Below are 15,363 nucleotides of genomic sequence, written 5' to 3'. Positions count from 1 at the left end.
GACTTAGGACTTTGGACCGCAAGCCCAGTGCTCCTTTGACTATACCACAACTGCCTCTCTCTCTCTCCCTCTTTTTTTTTTTTTTTTTAATGATTTTATTATGAGAGAGAGAGAAAGAGAAGTGGGAGAGGCAGAGAGAGGGAGGGAGAGAATCCCAAGCAGACTCTCCAGCCGAAACACCAGCTCAATCTCACAACCCTGAGATCATGACCCGAGTGGAAACCAAGAGTTGGATGCTTAACCCTGTGAGCCACCCAGGTGCCTCCACAACTGTGTCTTCAACACAGAAAAAGAAACTGCCACATGTAGGCAGCCTCTAAGCGATTCTTGGGGACCCTTTCCTCCAGGCGCTCATGTCTTTGTGTGATCTCCTTCCCCGAGTGTGAGCAGGACCTGTGACTTGCCTCTAAGCCACAGAGTCCAGCAAAGGAGATATGACGTCACTTTTGGGATTACTCAATGCAGGAATGTGATTTCTGTGTTCTAGTGGACTCTGGTCCCTGCCGGTTTTAATGAAGCAAGCTTCCAGATCATGAATTCCTCCATAACGAGGTCCAAGTGGAAGGGAACTGAAGGTGACCCCCATGCCAAAAGCCAGCAGGGAGCTGAGACCCTCAGCCCATCTGCCCACAAGGAAATGAACCCTGAAAATGGAGCCATCCCCAGTGGAGCCTTCAAAGGAGCCCCCAGATTTGGCTGGCACCTGTGAGACCCTGAAGCAGGACCGAGGCAAGCCATACCTGCATTCCAGACAAGCAGAAATTGTGCGGTAATAAATCAGTGTCGTTTGCAGCCACTAAGTTTGTGATAATTGGTTACAAAGCAACAGATTGCCGATACATCAGGTCTTGGAAACATTCATTCATGCATTCAACAAATGGAGCTTGAGGGGCACTAGTCAGACACTCAGATGCAACAGTGAACGAAACAGAGTAACATTCTTGCACTTTGATTTCTAGTGTTTACAGGTGTGTGGGTGGGGGGAGACAGTTGATATAATGGGCACGTTACCTAGTTATAGAGTTACAGAGGAATGTTACAGGGAGCTACACAAGTCTGCTGGAAGAAGGCAGGGTGAGGTGGGAGGGAGGAAGCCGGGAATTTTGCGATTTTAAACTTTTGAGAAAGCATTTTGAGAAATACCTCAGGGAGGAAGCCAAGCGGGTATTTTTGGGAAGAGTGCTGCAGGCAGCCGGATCAGCCCCTGCAAACGCCCCGAGGCTGATGGGCCTGGAATGAGGGAGAGGCAGGAAGGAGGCGGATTGAACAGCCTGGGTGGGGGAGGGGAGGGGAGCTGAAGTCAGAAGGGGAGGGTGGGGGAGGGTCCGGTAGACCCCTTTGGCTAGTGTGAGGACTTTGCTTTCACTCTATGATGCGGAGCTCGACCCCAGGACCCCAGAATCATGATTGGGGCCGAAGGCAGACTTTTAACAACCAACTGAGTCACCGGGCGCCCCTCCCCCATCCTTGCATCCCGTCACTGTGGGTGCCTTTCGCGCGCCCCCCCCCCCCCCCCCCGACCTCAGCCACACCGGCCGCCTTAGTAAGCCAAGAGACATGCCCTTATTTTTAAGTGGTTTTCAAGATCATTTTTCTTACTGATGCCTTCAGATCCTGGCCAACTGCTAAGGACACCTCAAGCCCCGCCCCCCCAGCCCCGACCTCAAACCCTCCCCCACGCAGGCACTAAGCACCTTTGCGTCCTATTGGGGGTGGATGCTTGCTTTGCACTCTAGACTGTAAGCTCTCCCGGGCAGGTGCAAGCCCTACCCGTCTTTTACACCTGGCTGCTGAGCCCGAGCCCCCGCCCCGTTGGGCTGGCGGGCACCTTGGCAGAGTTCTTTCTACCTGTCCCTGCGGCTTCTCTCCAGCAGCACGCCCCACCTCCTGCAGCCTCCTCAGGGCCTCCCGGCATGACCACGACGGGCACCTGCTGCCACCTGCACACTTCAATCCGCATTTATAGGCGGCTTTTTACTTTCCACACTTAAACAGGGTCCTTGGGAAAAGACTAACACACTTGGGGAGGGGGGGTGGGGGAGAATAGCTAGAACGGCTGATTACCTGCAAGTTTTTGTCTGGGGACCACCTGGTCCTCAACACTGGGGACAAACCTGGGGGTGGAGGCCAAGGGAAGCAAGGAACCCTCCAAGGCCCCACAACTAATTTTGAATGACTTTTACTAAGGAGTCCCCCTCAATCCCCAAATGTGTGAGCCTCAGGGCTACAAAAACTGGGGGTGATTACTGATGGTGCTCCAAGCCCCCGGAAAGGAAGAAAGCTTAGCTGATCAAGGCTGGGGGGGGGGCAGGGGGGAAGACCAGAACACAGAGCCAGGAGGGCAGGTTGGTGGGGCTTGGGTCTCCTGGGCCTTCTGACCTGAACGGCTCTCAGGTGACCCTACACAACCAGATCCTCTCCAGGTTCCAGAATCCCTGCGGGATCGCCCTTTTGAGGGAGGGGGAGGTGGGGAAGCAGGATGATGACATCCAGAGTTGAAGCACCCTGGCTCCCGTGGCTGCCCAGCCTTGCTGGACTGTCCTCTTCCACAGCCTCAGGAAGCCCGGCTCCCCAAGTTCTGCCAGTTAGATGGTGTTACCTGGAGGCTCTGACAACAGCCTGATTTATAGACATTATGCAACCTTCTATTTTGTCTTCTGTGTGCAGTATTCAGAAATCGGACTTGACATTTTAGACCTCATTCAAGTATTTGTGGAAACATTGGACAGGTGTTTTGAAAATGTCCAGAGCTGGATTTAATTTTTGCCACGTCTATGAGGTTCCTAATATTCTTGCTGAAATGGTGGCGGGGGGGTGGGGGGGTGGGGGGGATGCTACCGGAGACCAACGTGAAGATCGTTACACCAACTGATGCAATCTGAGGCTAAATAATCTGATAATCTGAGGCTGATAATCTGAGGCTGGCTTGCAGGAGCCCTAGCCCTGCAAGGAATCTTCTCCCGATCCCAAGGAATACTAACATTGGTGACATCAGTATAAATCCGCCCACTTGTAAGGAATCCAGGGGAGAAAGTCATCTCAGTTTACCGCACAGTTGTTCACCAAAAATAGAGGTGGAGAGTCTTACTTTTTGCTCTGGGATTTAAGCCAAGATACTGTACAGAAGTTGTATAAAATTGGTATGGAAGTTTAATGTTCCTTTTTTCGCTCAGTGATTTTGAAGAAATTGGGTAATTCCAGCATGATATTTCTTTCTTTTCTGAATGCGTCCCTATGCCCACCTCAGGCATCCCTCCATGTCTTGGCTCCTGCTGTATTTCAAAAAGCATGTGAGACGTGTCTTTAAATCACGTACAATCCAAAATGTTTTGTGTGGATCACAAGTGCAGCGTTCCATAACTCCTTCTGTTGTCAGAATTGTTAAAGAACTGAGTGCTAGTCCATGAAAACATTATGCTTTCTCTCTTAGTTTACAGAAACTCCAAGGTAACTAGAAACTAAAACAAAACAACAAAAACGCAAAAACACAGGACAGGACCCGGGACTCAGGGGGAGGAGAGGCCAGGGACAGTCGGGCGGCCTGGGGACAAGCACAGTCACAAGGTCCGTGCCCAGGCCAGCTGTCGCTCCGTTTAGAGTTGTCCTGTCCCTGCCTTCACATTCCCAGTAACTGTTGAACAAGGGAACTTGCCTTTCCGCTTTGCCCTGGGCACTCCACATTCTGCAGCTGGTGTGCATCCCTGAACTTTTGGGGTCCCCTCCAACTTTTCACCCCGTTAGAGCCCCAGCGGCCTCTGGCGCGCGGGCCTTGCTCGCTACAAGCTTGTCTGTACAACGCGGTCCACAGAGCAGTTGTGCTGTGGCTCGCGGCGTCGGGGAGCTCAGCCGATGTCCTCCGAGCAGCTCCAGGCCGGACCGGACCCGCGGCTGCGGGGCCCCATCCCGGCGCGGCATCTCCCAGGGGCGGCACCGGAGCCGGCCGCGCGGCCCTGCTCCGGGCGGTGCGGAGCCCGCACAGCGATCGCACGCGATGGGCCCGCACAGCCGCCGCCCGCCCGGCCCCCGCCCCGGGAAGGCCCGCCCGCCCCTCGGCGCAGCGGACGAGGCCCCCGCGGGAGCTGTGGGCGCACCGGCACGGTCTTGGGGAGCCCGGCCCGCAACGCTGACAACTCTCCGTGTCGCTCTAAGGGAGGCCACGCCCCCGCATGGAGGGCCCGCGTGGGTCTCCCGGGGGGCAGCTGTGCGGGAGGCAGAGCGCGGGAGCAGAGGCGAGCCGGCCGCGGTCCCTGGAGCCCTGGCCCGGGGCCGCGGGGGCCGCTGCGCACCCGCCCGGAGGAGGCACACAAAGGGGCGCGCGCGTGGTGCGGGCCACCGGCGCCGGGCGCCCGAGCGGACGGGATCCAGGGCAGCCGGGGGTGGGGGTAGGGGTCCGGGGCCCACCTGCCGCAGGTCGCGCCCCGGGGAAGCCCGCGCTCCCCGCGGCGATGGTTCGGCCCGCCCTCCCCGCCGGCCTGCGGCGGATGGTTCCGCCCACCCGAGCCCGCGCCACAAACCCCGCCCCTCCCGAGAGCGAGCGAGGGGGCGTGGCGCGCTCCGGCCACGCCTCCAGCTGCATAGTCATGAGGCGGCCCTCTCGGCCGGCGGGGCGGGGAGGGGCGGGCCGCTCCTCGCTCCCCGGCGCGCCCTACGGGGGGGCGGGGCTCGGCGCGGGCGCGAGGCGGGGGCGGGGCCGGCCGCCGGCCGCCGGCCTCCCCCGCCTGGCTCCCCGCCCCCGGCGCGCAGGCCCCGCCCCGCGCCGCCGCGGCGCAGGGACGGGGCGGGGCCCGGGCCCAGCAGGCCCCGCCCCCCGCCTGAATATTGATGCGGCGCGCGTCGGCGTCGCCCTCCTCCCATTGAGCGAGGCTGTGTCGCGTGGCCCAGCGTCGGCGTGACGGTTGGACGCGGGCGCGGCACTGCGGGTCCCGATTGCTGCAGCCGCTTGTCAGTGTGATGAAGATTGGCACCCAGGTAAGCTGTCACTCAACCGCTCCGCCGCCGCCGCCGCTCCGCCGCCCCGTCCCTATCAATCACGCCGGCCCGCAGGCGCCGCGGCCGCCGCCCCGCCGCCGCCGCCCGGGTCTCCGCGGGCCGCCGCCGCCCGGGAGGGCCGCGCCGGACCCGCCGCCCGGGGCAGGGGGCGGGAGGGGGCGCGGGTGGGGGAGGGGAGCCGAGGCCGCGGGGAGGGGCGCCGTCCGCCGGGCCGCCGCGGGGGCGCGCCCCGCTTGTTTTCCTGTGTGGGCTCAGGGACGCGGAAATTTCTGGAAGGCGCCGCCGCTGCCGCGCGGGGCCCGCTGTGAGGCGCGCGCTCCTAACCGTCCCTCTCGGAGCGCGGCGCGCGCCCCTGCGGGCGGGGGCGCGGGGGCGCGCGGGGGCGGGGCCCGGCGGGGGGCGCGCGGGGGTGGGGCCGGGCGGCGGGGGCGCGCGGGCTCGGGCGGTGGGGGAGGCGGCGGGGGCGCGCGGGCGGCGGGGGCGGGGGGGGGCGGGGAAGGGCGGCGGGGGCGCGCTCGGAGCCGCGGCCGCCGGGGTGCGGGGCGGAGCCGGCGGGGCGGGGCGGGGGCGGTCGCGGGCCGGGAGCCGGGCCCGGAGCTGCGCCGGGGTGTGAGGGGCGGGGGCGCGGGGTCGCCTGGAGCCCCGGTGGAGGCGGGCCTCGGGTGGGGGTGGGGATCGGGGCGGCCGCCGTCCTGCCCGAGGGCGGGGTGCCCCGGTTCCCGGATTAGTCGGCGCTGGTGTGCGGCCTGTGGCGAGTGAGCGGCCGCGGTGTGGGGTGCGGGAGTGGGTGCCGGGAGGTGCGGGCCAGGGGCTGGCCGCTCGCCGGCGTCTCACGTCGCTGCGGGCGAGCTCCTGAGTCCCTGGACGCGAATCAGGAAAAGTTGCGTTCGCTCTGCGGGGTCCCGGCGGCCGCGGAAGGGCCTCGTGGTGCCCGTGTGTCGAGGCTTGGCCCGCGGGGCCGGCCCGTGTGCTTGTGGGCCCAAGGGGCCGCGTCCCGAGCCGGGCTCGGGGCGGGTGGCCCGGGCCCTCGCACGCCCGCAGCCCGGGGCGGAGGCGGCGCGTGCAAGGGCTGCCCGCACGCTCGGGTTGTAAGAAGGAGGTTCCCTAAGAGCCGCTGGGGTGTCTCCCTGGGCAAGTGCGTCCTCCCCACCCGGGGTGCGTGGCACCCTCGGTTGGGTTGGGCGTGAGTTTATACAGCTTTCTGACATGTTCCGAGAGAGGAAGTACCTGATCCGCTTCTGCAGTGCAGCGCGTTGGATCCATTATGTAAGGCTCGCATGGGGGGCTGGAGACACTGAGGGGGAGCCGGAGGCGACGTGCAAGCGTTTGCCGGTGTCGGTGCCGCGCGCTCCTGCGCTTGTGCGCACGTGGACTCGGGGGTGGCGGGCCGACTCCCAGCCTCAGTGTCCTGAGCCTGGAGAGTGACACGTGGGTCACGAAGGTGGAAGGTGTGCGCGCAGAGCAGGAGCTGACCCAGCGCTTCCTTACGCAGAGGTGGGGGACGCTCCGTGTGTCCGATTTACAGGCGGGAGTTAGAGTGGGTGAGATCCGCGGCCGAACCAGAGCTTGGAAGACTGACCTTCAGGCGTGAGGGTTTCTGAGTCCGCAGGTGGCGTGGCTGAGGATGGGGGGCAGACACACGCATTGACCGCTCCGTGTCCGCTACAACTTGAGAGACGGTGTGTGTATGAACGGAAGGTGCTGCGGGCGGACAGCAACATTCTAGCTGTAACTTTCACTTTGCAAATTGTTGCGAATTGTTAAAGTTCTTGAAACTGTTTATTTAGGAGAAAGCCTGAAACCACGGGAGGGGGTGGAAATCCTCTGCCTCCGGGGGCCTTTTTGTGCTTCACCTAGCCTGGGGGCTCCTCACCCACATGTTTTAGACAAAATGAGATGGAGGAGGGAGCCCATCTGTTGAAATACAGTTTAACCAAAGTACTGAGCCAGACTGATGCTCAAGAGGCTTGGGTGCCCTTTGTTAGCTTACTTAGTAACAGGTCAGTTTCCGGCTGGAGCTGAGACCGGCCTAAGTGATGGGCTGTTTCTGTAGCAACTCCGGAGCTTTGTGAAAATATCTGTGGCTTCTCTTGGTGGAAAAGCCACAGGTCCTGTGAAAACTCTGGGATTTCATGTCTTCCTTGATGACTGAACCAGTACTGAGTTTCAGCCGGAGGTTATTGGGAATCAAGATGTGATGTTGTTTCTCACTCACATTCATGGAAAGCAGCGTCAGAACCTATCAGGAGGCCTGTGTATGCACCTTGTTTTCTTTCCTCGGGTGGGCAGCTGTGCTGGTGCCTGCAGGGGCGGGCAAGGGCAGAGCAGTCTGCGGTCATTGTCAGGGGCAAGGGAGTGGGAGGAGCCACGTGGGGAGGGCTGCCTTCTGCCCAGACCAGATCAGTTCCCGGTGTGTCCTGGACGGTGGGGAGTATAGTGTAGAAGAGCTTCAGTCTGGAAGTTGCTAGAATCAACGTCTGAGAGCGGGAGGCCTGGTCATTTGGCAAAGTCCTGGCTGCACAGCCTGTCAAAGGAGGCCACACCTGCCATCCCGCCAGCCGCCCCACCACGTTAGCTGTTGTTTCTGGAAAGTTTATTTGCAGAAGGCTGTGTGAAACGGCAACAAACGTGCTGTGTGACAGGGTAGTTTGAAACCAGTGGCTTGGAAGTGCTGTGGTTCGGGGTGGGGGGCGGCGGCCTTCGTGAGGGGAGGGGGCGAGGGGACAGCAGCTCCATTCTAGCTGGGATTCCTTAGGGAAAAGGTTCTCGGGTGTTCTGAGAATCTTCAGAACAGCCGACCTGCCCGATGGCCAGTGTCAGAGTTTGTGAGTAAACTGAGCCTTTGTTCCCCGCCTTGAGGCTTCCTCTCAGTGACCGGGTGGTCACCTGACAGGTCCGCCCCCAGGCCTGCCTCTTCTCCGAGTGGCTCAGCCGCGCAGCGTGGATTGCTGGTGCTCCTGTCTGGGGGAGACCATTTCAGCTTGGGGTGACCCCCCCCCCCACCTAAAAAGTGTGCGTGATTTTGTGCAGTCTCTAGCCGAGCGCAGCCCTCCGTGCGCCGGTGAGGCTGCCGGGCGCTCCCTGGAATGGCTTTTCTCATTTTCCGTCCGTGCCTGGCGCCTCGGGATGGTGAGCCGCCTTCGGCAGGTGGCAGCGTGGCAGGGAGCAGGCCGACTTCAAGTCTAGGGGTCGGGGCTTACAGAGCAAGAAGGAAACTAGGAATCTGGTGGGTCCCGGAACCACTAGTGCTGGACTTCGGGGCCCACAGAACTAGCCTGAGCTCTGGCAGGAGGCTGGGCCACCCTGGTTCGGCTGGGCCATCGCTCTCCACGGTCTGTGGGCTCTGCACACTGGTGACCACAGGGTCTCCCCTCCCAACAGTTTGGGGCCCAGCTCTACGGGCCTGGCCTCTTCCTGTTTCCCAGCAGGCACCCCAGAGAGAGTGACAAGCTCCTTCCCTCCGCCTACCTCCCCAGCCCTGACCCCTGCGCCAGGTGCTGCCCTCAGGGAGGGGCACAGGCCTTCCGCCCTGCCACCCTTCTTCCCTGGGGTCTCCCGTAGGTTTGGGTCACTTGGAAGGGACCGTGGATTAGAACCTGCACCTGATCAGACTTGTGATAATAATGCTGGTCTCAATACCCGTTGTTTTATTGATCAAGGTGTGTATTTTTTTGCATTAAAAAATTTAGGAATTTAGCTTTGCTTTCTTTTAAATTGTGTTTGTCTGTACCCACCCCCACCCCAGAATGGATGTCAGCAGAACTTATGCCGCATAAATGCGGACACTTCTATGATGCTGCAGGGCCAGGGCTGTGCACCTGCGGGAGTGTTGACATTGGGGCCAGATGCTTCAGTGTTGTGGGGGCCGTTCTGAGCGTTGCGGGATGGCAGCAGCATTCCTGGCCGCTACCCCGCAGAGGCCAGAAGTCTCTTCAGATATTGCCAAATGTCCCCTGGGGAACAAAAGCCGGCCCCGGTTGAGAACATTTCCCAAAACGTATTGTGTGGAACCCAAGTTTAATGGGATACATATCCATTTTTACGTGTTAGTTATTTTAGTTATTTTGTGCCTTTAAAAAAAAAAAAGATTTATTTATTTATTTATTTGACACAGAGAGAGAGATCACAAGCAGGCAGAGAGAGATGGAGAAGCAGCCTCCCTGCTAAGCAGAGAGCCCGATGCAGGGCTCGATCTCAGGACACTGGGATCAGGACCTGAGCCGAAGGCAGAGGCTTAACCCACTGAGCCACTCAGGCGCCCCAGTTTGGGCTATATTTTTAGTCGGCATTATCATGTATGTTTCCATGTACTTACATAACCCACGTGCTTCTCACTAAAAAAAAATGTATCAACGGTCTCCACACAATTTTGTGATTCTTTTTTTTCCTGTATTGCTTTATGGCATGTCTGATGTCACAGAACCTTATGAGCATTTAGGTTTGGGTATTTTTTTGTTTTTTTCCGCCATTCTCTGGTCTACCAAGCCTAGTGCTGGGCAGATCACAGGGGATGTGGGGAGGAGGGCTGGTGCCCCTGGGTCCCTTTCTTTCTTTCTTTCTTTTTTTTTTTTTTAAGATTTTATTTATTTATTTGACGGGAGAAATCACAAGTAGGTAGAGGCAGGCAGAGAGAGAGAGGAGGAAGCAGGCTCCCCACTGAGCAGAGAGCCCAACGTGGGCCTTGATCCCAGGACCCAAGCCGAAGGCAGAGGCTTTAACCCACGGAGCCCCCCAGGCCTGCCCCCCCTCCTCGCTGGGTTCCTTTCTGCTGCCGCTCTGTCCCTGAGCACACAGTGCCTGGGAGGAAGGATTGTCCTTGTGGAAGGGCCCTTGCTTTGAGAAGTTGGGGGTCTTATTTTTTCCTAAAACCATTCCTTTACTCTTTTTTTTTTCTTAAAGATTTTATTTATTTATTTGACAGAAATCACAAGTAGATGGAGAGGCAGGCAGAGAGAGAGAGAGAGAGGGAAGCAGGCTCCCTGCTGAGCAGAGAGCCCGATGCGGGCCAGGACCCTGAGATCATGACCTGAGCCGAAGGCAGCGGCTTAACCCACTGAGCCACCCAGGTGCCCCCATTCCTTTACTCTTAATAACAAGTCCATCATGAAAGTTTTGAGTGTCAGGTTTTTGTGTTTGTTTTAAAGATTTTGTTTATTTATTTGACAGACAGAGATCACAAGTAGCCAGACAGGCAGGCAGAGAGAGAAGGGGAAGCAGGCTCCCTGCTGAGCGGAGAGCGCCATGTGGGCTCGATCCCAGGACCCTGAGATCATGACCTGAGCCAAAGACAGAGACTTTAACCCACTGAGCCACCCAGGCACCCCATGAGTGTCAGTTTTTAATGATGCCGATGATAGTCACCGTTTGCAAAGCAAGGGTGTGCTGTAATTTTAAATTCTACCAGCAATGTCCTAAGGCCTTCCAGGTGAGATTTTCTGAAACAGATTCTGATGCCATGAAATCAACTTCATTGTTAGAATTTTGCTGTGACTTGAATGGACATGTGGGCATTTAACTTGGGAATGCACCCCCCCCCCCATACAGTTTGTTTTAACAGGATTTGGTATCTGATTTTGAGTGTTAACTCAGTAAGAGGCACCTCCCCAAATCTTGTTTGAAAAATAAAGTGATTTCTTGACAAATATTTTCCTTAATACGAGTTGTTGACTGAACACCTCCCGGGGCTGGGGGACGTGAAGCCGGGTTGGAGGGTGGCTGGCAGGTGACTTGTGCTCGAGGCCCGGGCACTGATGACTTCCCACACTCTGAATGAAATCTCCTTGAACCTCAGTGACAGTTTCCTGAAAGGTGTCTGGGAAAAGATCTTTTTTTTTTTTTTTTTAAAATACAGAATTTTGACAATTTTCTTGGATTCCTTGATGCTTTCTTAAGCTTTCTTAATAAACAGGTTTATTCTGAAAAAGGATACTCAGTTAAATGTTTCTTGGGAAATGCTAGTAACCAAAACAAAAAAACAAAAAGGGAGAGATGTAGTTTGTCAAGGTCTCAGGCCGCAGCTGCAGTTGGTGTGACCGAGAGCACGTAAACTTGAAATTCCCCTCGAATGTCTGGCATTTCTCGGTCAGTGGAACTGATCGTGCTCGTTAGTAAAATAAAGCCGCTTTGGAGAGCAGCTGTGAAGCTGCGGAGCTGGGGAGGTCGAACCCTTTGCTCATAGTTTGGCAGAGAGGGAGGGACCGGGCCAGGCTGCTCCTCCCGCCTTGGGCGTGTTTGGAGACTCACTGGAAAACACAAACGACTTGATGTCACCAAAGTGAGCAACTTTTAGATGGGTTAAAAATAGAAGAGTTCAGTTTTTAAAGTGTCACATGTCTCTCTGGACAGCTCTGCTTTCAGACCAGGGGCTGAAGGCATCCCGCCATGGGCTCCTCTCGCCTGGCCCCGGGGCCGCATGTTCTCCATTTGAAAAGGTCACAAAAGCAGGAAAGCACAATCTAGGGAGGACAGTACGCAGCAGCTTGCAAAGCCTAAACGGTTCCTGTCTGGCTCTTTACAGAAAAGCTCGCTGACCTCCACTCGGCGGGCGCTCGCCGGAGGTCAGCCCGATCTGAATGGATAAAGTTGCAGAAGTGTGCTGGGGAAACCCGGGTAAGAAGAGGGAGGAAGTAGGAGGGTTTCCCTTCGTCATCCTAACGGGACGGCCTGTGGTGAGAGCTCCTGCGCCAGAATTCGACCCGGCCAAGGCCTCCCTGTGCCTCCGGGCTGGAAGCTGACTCCGTGCCCAGTCGTTCTTCTCTTTTGGTGGCATCTGAGCCCTGGGGAACCTTGCTTTGCTGATGAAGTCAGTATATAGGGTCGAATTCTCTCATGGGTGCCACCTCCTGGCCCAGAAGTCATTCCGGGACCCCGGATGCTGCTGGGAAGGCGAGGAGGAGTCCTTGGTCACGGGCCTGTCCTGTGGGCGCCAGTCCCGGTGTCGGCCGGGCTCTCGGGCTTGGGAGTGCTGGGCGCGAGGGCCCGTGGGCCCTGGGCAGGGCTCCGAAGTATGGGCCCGGGGCCTGGGGGGGCGGCTGGCCGGGCTCCTGGGGGCTGGGCTGGGGGTGCCCTCACTGGTCTTTCGTTTTTCAGGGCTTATTTTTTCTTTCTAGAATCCTCCCCTCCCCAGCTTTTTTGTTTGCTTGTCTTCGGATCTCTTTCAGCATTTCTTTTGTAAAAGGAGTAAAAAAGGGGACCGATAATCTTCAGCTCTTTTCCGACAGCTGTTTTCTCCTGGATGTTTTGATGTGTCTGGATGTGTTCGTTTCTCTGTTTAATTTTCATGTCAGTCCAGTATATCCGAAGAAGGTGACCTGTAGCTTTTAAAAATTTTTAAAAATTTCTCTATCACCATGTCTCTTATTTTCCCCATTTTTTTCAAAGACAATTTTATGTGACTCGATTTCCAAGTGGATAATTTAATTAATTGAATTTGTGTGCAGTGGAAAGCCGTACGGAGCGCTCCCAGTATCTCTGCCTTCAAAGCTCAAAGGAATGTTTCTCTAATGTATTTGTCTCACATAATAAATAATGTTGAAAGCAATGATGATAGTGCAAATAAAACATTTAAATGTTTTCTCATTTTGGTTATATTCTTGATAGGGTGTCATTACAATTACCTGAACTCTGTCTAGACTCGTCAGAATAATCGCGCGTTGCACATAGTTATTGTAACGTGCTTTGCTGTGTTTGATGTGGTTCCTCATTGAAAGGAGACATCCTGGTACTGTACTGTGAGTACACAGACAACTAAATGTGTGTGTGTGTGTGTGTGTGTGTGTGTGTGTGTGTACACACACGGTTTATACAGGTTACATGACATTCATTGGGAAGGAAGCATTACAGCGAAGAGAAATCCACGGATAATAAAGTTTACCCCGTAAATGCCTCAAAACTCATTTTAAGGGGTTAGAAAATGTCCTAAAGTGATCCTAGATGTGTTTGCCATTCCAGCCTTGTGTTTGCACAACCAGCAGTGAGCCTCTAAGGACAAAATGTCACAGTCCCGACGGCTAAGGAGGACAAATAAGTGTGGAAGTACAGTGAACCTTAGTGTAGGTTTCGCGGATGCGGTGAGGCCTGGCAGAGCCCGGGGGCTGGGCTGTTGGTGTGCGGGTCGGTCGGAGCTGGTGTGAGAGCCGGCAGTAGAGGGCCGGAGGGGGCTGTGCGGCTCCCAGACTCCCAGAGGGAAATGCAGCCTCGGAGAACTTCATTTCAGCAAAAGGGTGTTAAGAAGAAAGAAGAGGGGTGCCTGGCTGGCCCAGTGGGTGGGACATGTGACTCTTGATCTGGGAGTTGTAAGTTTGAGCCCCACGTTGGGTGTAGAGCTTACGTGACAACTTCGAGAAGGAGAAGAGAACAAGGAGGTTTACTTGGCGTCTTGAAAGCAAACAGCGAGTATAAGGTGGCATGAGTAAGCGCAGTGTGGATAACTGCGATTCACGTAGAAGGTTGAAGTCTCCGGGTGGTGATGACTCCAGATTTAGAAGAGTGAAATCTAGTAAATGCTGTTTATGTGTGATAGCATCTGGAGCACAAGGAGGTAGGCAACTAATCACGATCAGTCCTAAGAAGAGGAAAGCAGGTTTAGTAACATTACATTGGACACAACCAGACTCAGGTTACGGAGCGCTGGGGGACTGTGTCCTGTTGCTCAAAGGTAGGATTAATAATCATAAATTAATGCACAGTAAAACTTGCCAAACGTAGAAGTTGCCAGTTGTATATGTAAAAGGGAGGACTCTTAATGTGGCTCTTTGCAGGCTGCGAAGTAGACCAAAGAAAAGAAAGGATGTGGGGTAGTTCCTAGCCTGACCCTGTTGGCATTTGGGGCCAGATCATTCTCTGTGAGGGAGCCATCCCGTGCTCTGCCTGTGACTGAACAGCACCCCAGTCCCTCCTCACTAGACACCAGTAGCTACGTAACTCCCTAATTGTGGTAGCCAGCAGTGTTTCTGGAGGTTTCCAGATGTCCTCAGGGAGTCAAATCGCCCCCAGTTGAGAGCCACCGATCTCAAGGATTTAAATCATGTGGCCATAGATACATATACGAATTTGTAGCCAACAAACCTAAAATACAGATTCTCTTCATTTACATGAATCATTTAACAAAACTGGCCAACTACAGGCCACAAAGGAACACCCTAGTTTCACCCAAAAAGTAAGTCCTGTGGGCCAGATTCTCAAGCCATAATGCACCCTAGTTAGAACCTAAGAGTGAAGGGATAGCTAAAAATAACTCCCTGGAAAAGGGGGGTTAAGACCCCCCCCCCCCGTTGTGTCTTTTGAATTGAAAGTGGAGATCAAAAATTGTTTTCAGCCTGTGTAAGTGACTGGCAGAGGGCTGTGTACCGCAGTCCTAGAATCAGGCAAAAACCGTTCTCAGGAGAAAGAAAATGTATAACCTAAAGGCTTTAGAGCACAGGAGAAGTAAATTCGTTCAGCTTTCAACTCAAGAAACCAGGAGAACAAGTAAAAGAAAATAGAGGAAAATCTGTTTCTGCTTTTTGCAAATCAGATTAAGAAGACCCGAGAGCTCAACAGTTACAAAAAGGATGTGACTGTACGTACGAGGATCTGTATGTTTACTTTTTATTTTATTTTTTAAAGATTTCATTTATTTATTTGACAGATCACAAGTAGGCAGAGAGGCAGGCAGAGAGAGAGGAGGAAGCAGAGAGCCCCGATGCGGGCTCGATCCCAGGACCCTGGGATCATGACCTGAGCCGAAGGCAGCGGCTTAACCCACAGAGCCACCCAGGCGCCCCCATGAGGATTTTTAAATAGGAATAAAACATGCACAGTTTGATGGCAACAAATCAGAAGCCTTCTGGATGGTTTATGAGGAAGTTGTAAATGACCAGCATTTACCTTGGAGGTAGAAAACTTGTATAGACCAGCACCTTTAGATGAAATTGAGAAGGTCGTCAGGATTCATCTGTTTAAATAGACGCTAGAAACCATTGTGTGAGTTAGATCCAAGTTTGTATAAAGTGTAGCAACCATTAACTAAATAAAAATCTGTATGTCATTATGTTACATGGTCGAGGTTTTCAGGGTAAAGAAAAGATACAGAAATATGAAATCAAAGTGGTAGCAGGTAAATACCCTGTAATCCCAAATTTGCATTGTAGATAATAGTGTTAATTCGTTTTGAAAAAAAGTTAATGAGAAAACACTTACTGTGTCCCCCAAAAAGCCTAGAAACAGTGACCAACCAGTAGCAGTGAGCAACGGTGGTGCCTAGATTGTGGTCTGTGCATATCATTTCCCACCGAAAGGAATCTGAGCCCGTTGGATGAATGGCAAAGTCAGAGTTTGGTGCAGAATATGAACAAGATGATCATGGAGGAGCTCGTTTTACCTGAAAGCAAGAAA

At 55.2% G+C, this 15,363-nt stretch overlaps 1 protein-coding gene across 8 annotated transcripts in view; it reads left to right on the top strand.

Annotated features, from left to right (window-relative positions):
• Window positions 1–4,753: 4,753 nt before the first annotated feature.
• PKNOX1 (PBX/knotted 1 homeobox 1) overlaps window positions 4,754–15,363 on the top strand; it is a 62,596-nt gene continuing 51,986 nt past the window's right edge. For 2 of the 8 annotated variants that reach the window (XM_082720875.1, XM_082720867.1), the window contains exon 1: window positions 5,634–6,255. The gene's annotated coding sequence lies outside the window, so the exon portion shown is untranslated. Of the gene's footprint in view, window positions 4,969–5,633; window positions 11,599–15,363 lie in introns of those variants that run through there. The other 6 variants (XM_082720869.1, XM_082720872.1, XM_082720874.1 and 3 more) reach the window with 5 other exon arrangements.

This window comes from Mustela nivalis (assembly GCF_964662115.1).
Source record: "Mustela nivalis genome assembly, chromosome: 1".
Classification (NCBI taxonomy): Eukaryota; Metazoa; Chordata; class Mammalia; order Carnivora; family Mustelidae; genus Mustela; species Mustela nivalis.
Note: the sequence above shows the minus strand (reverse complement) of the source record. Positions and strands in the feature narration are given on the sequence as shown.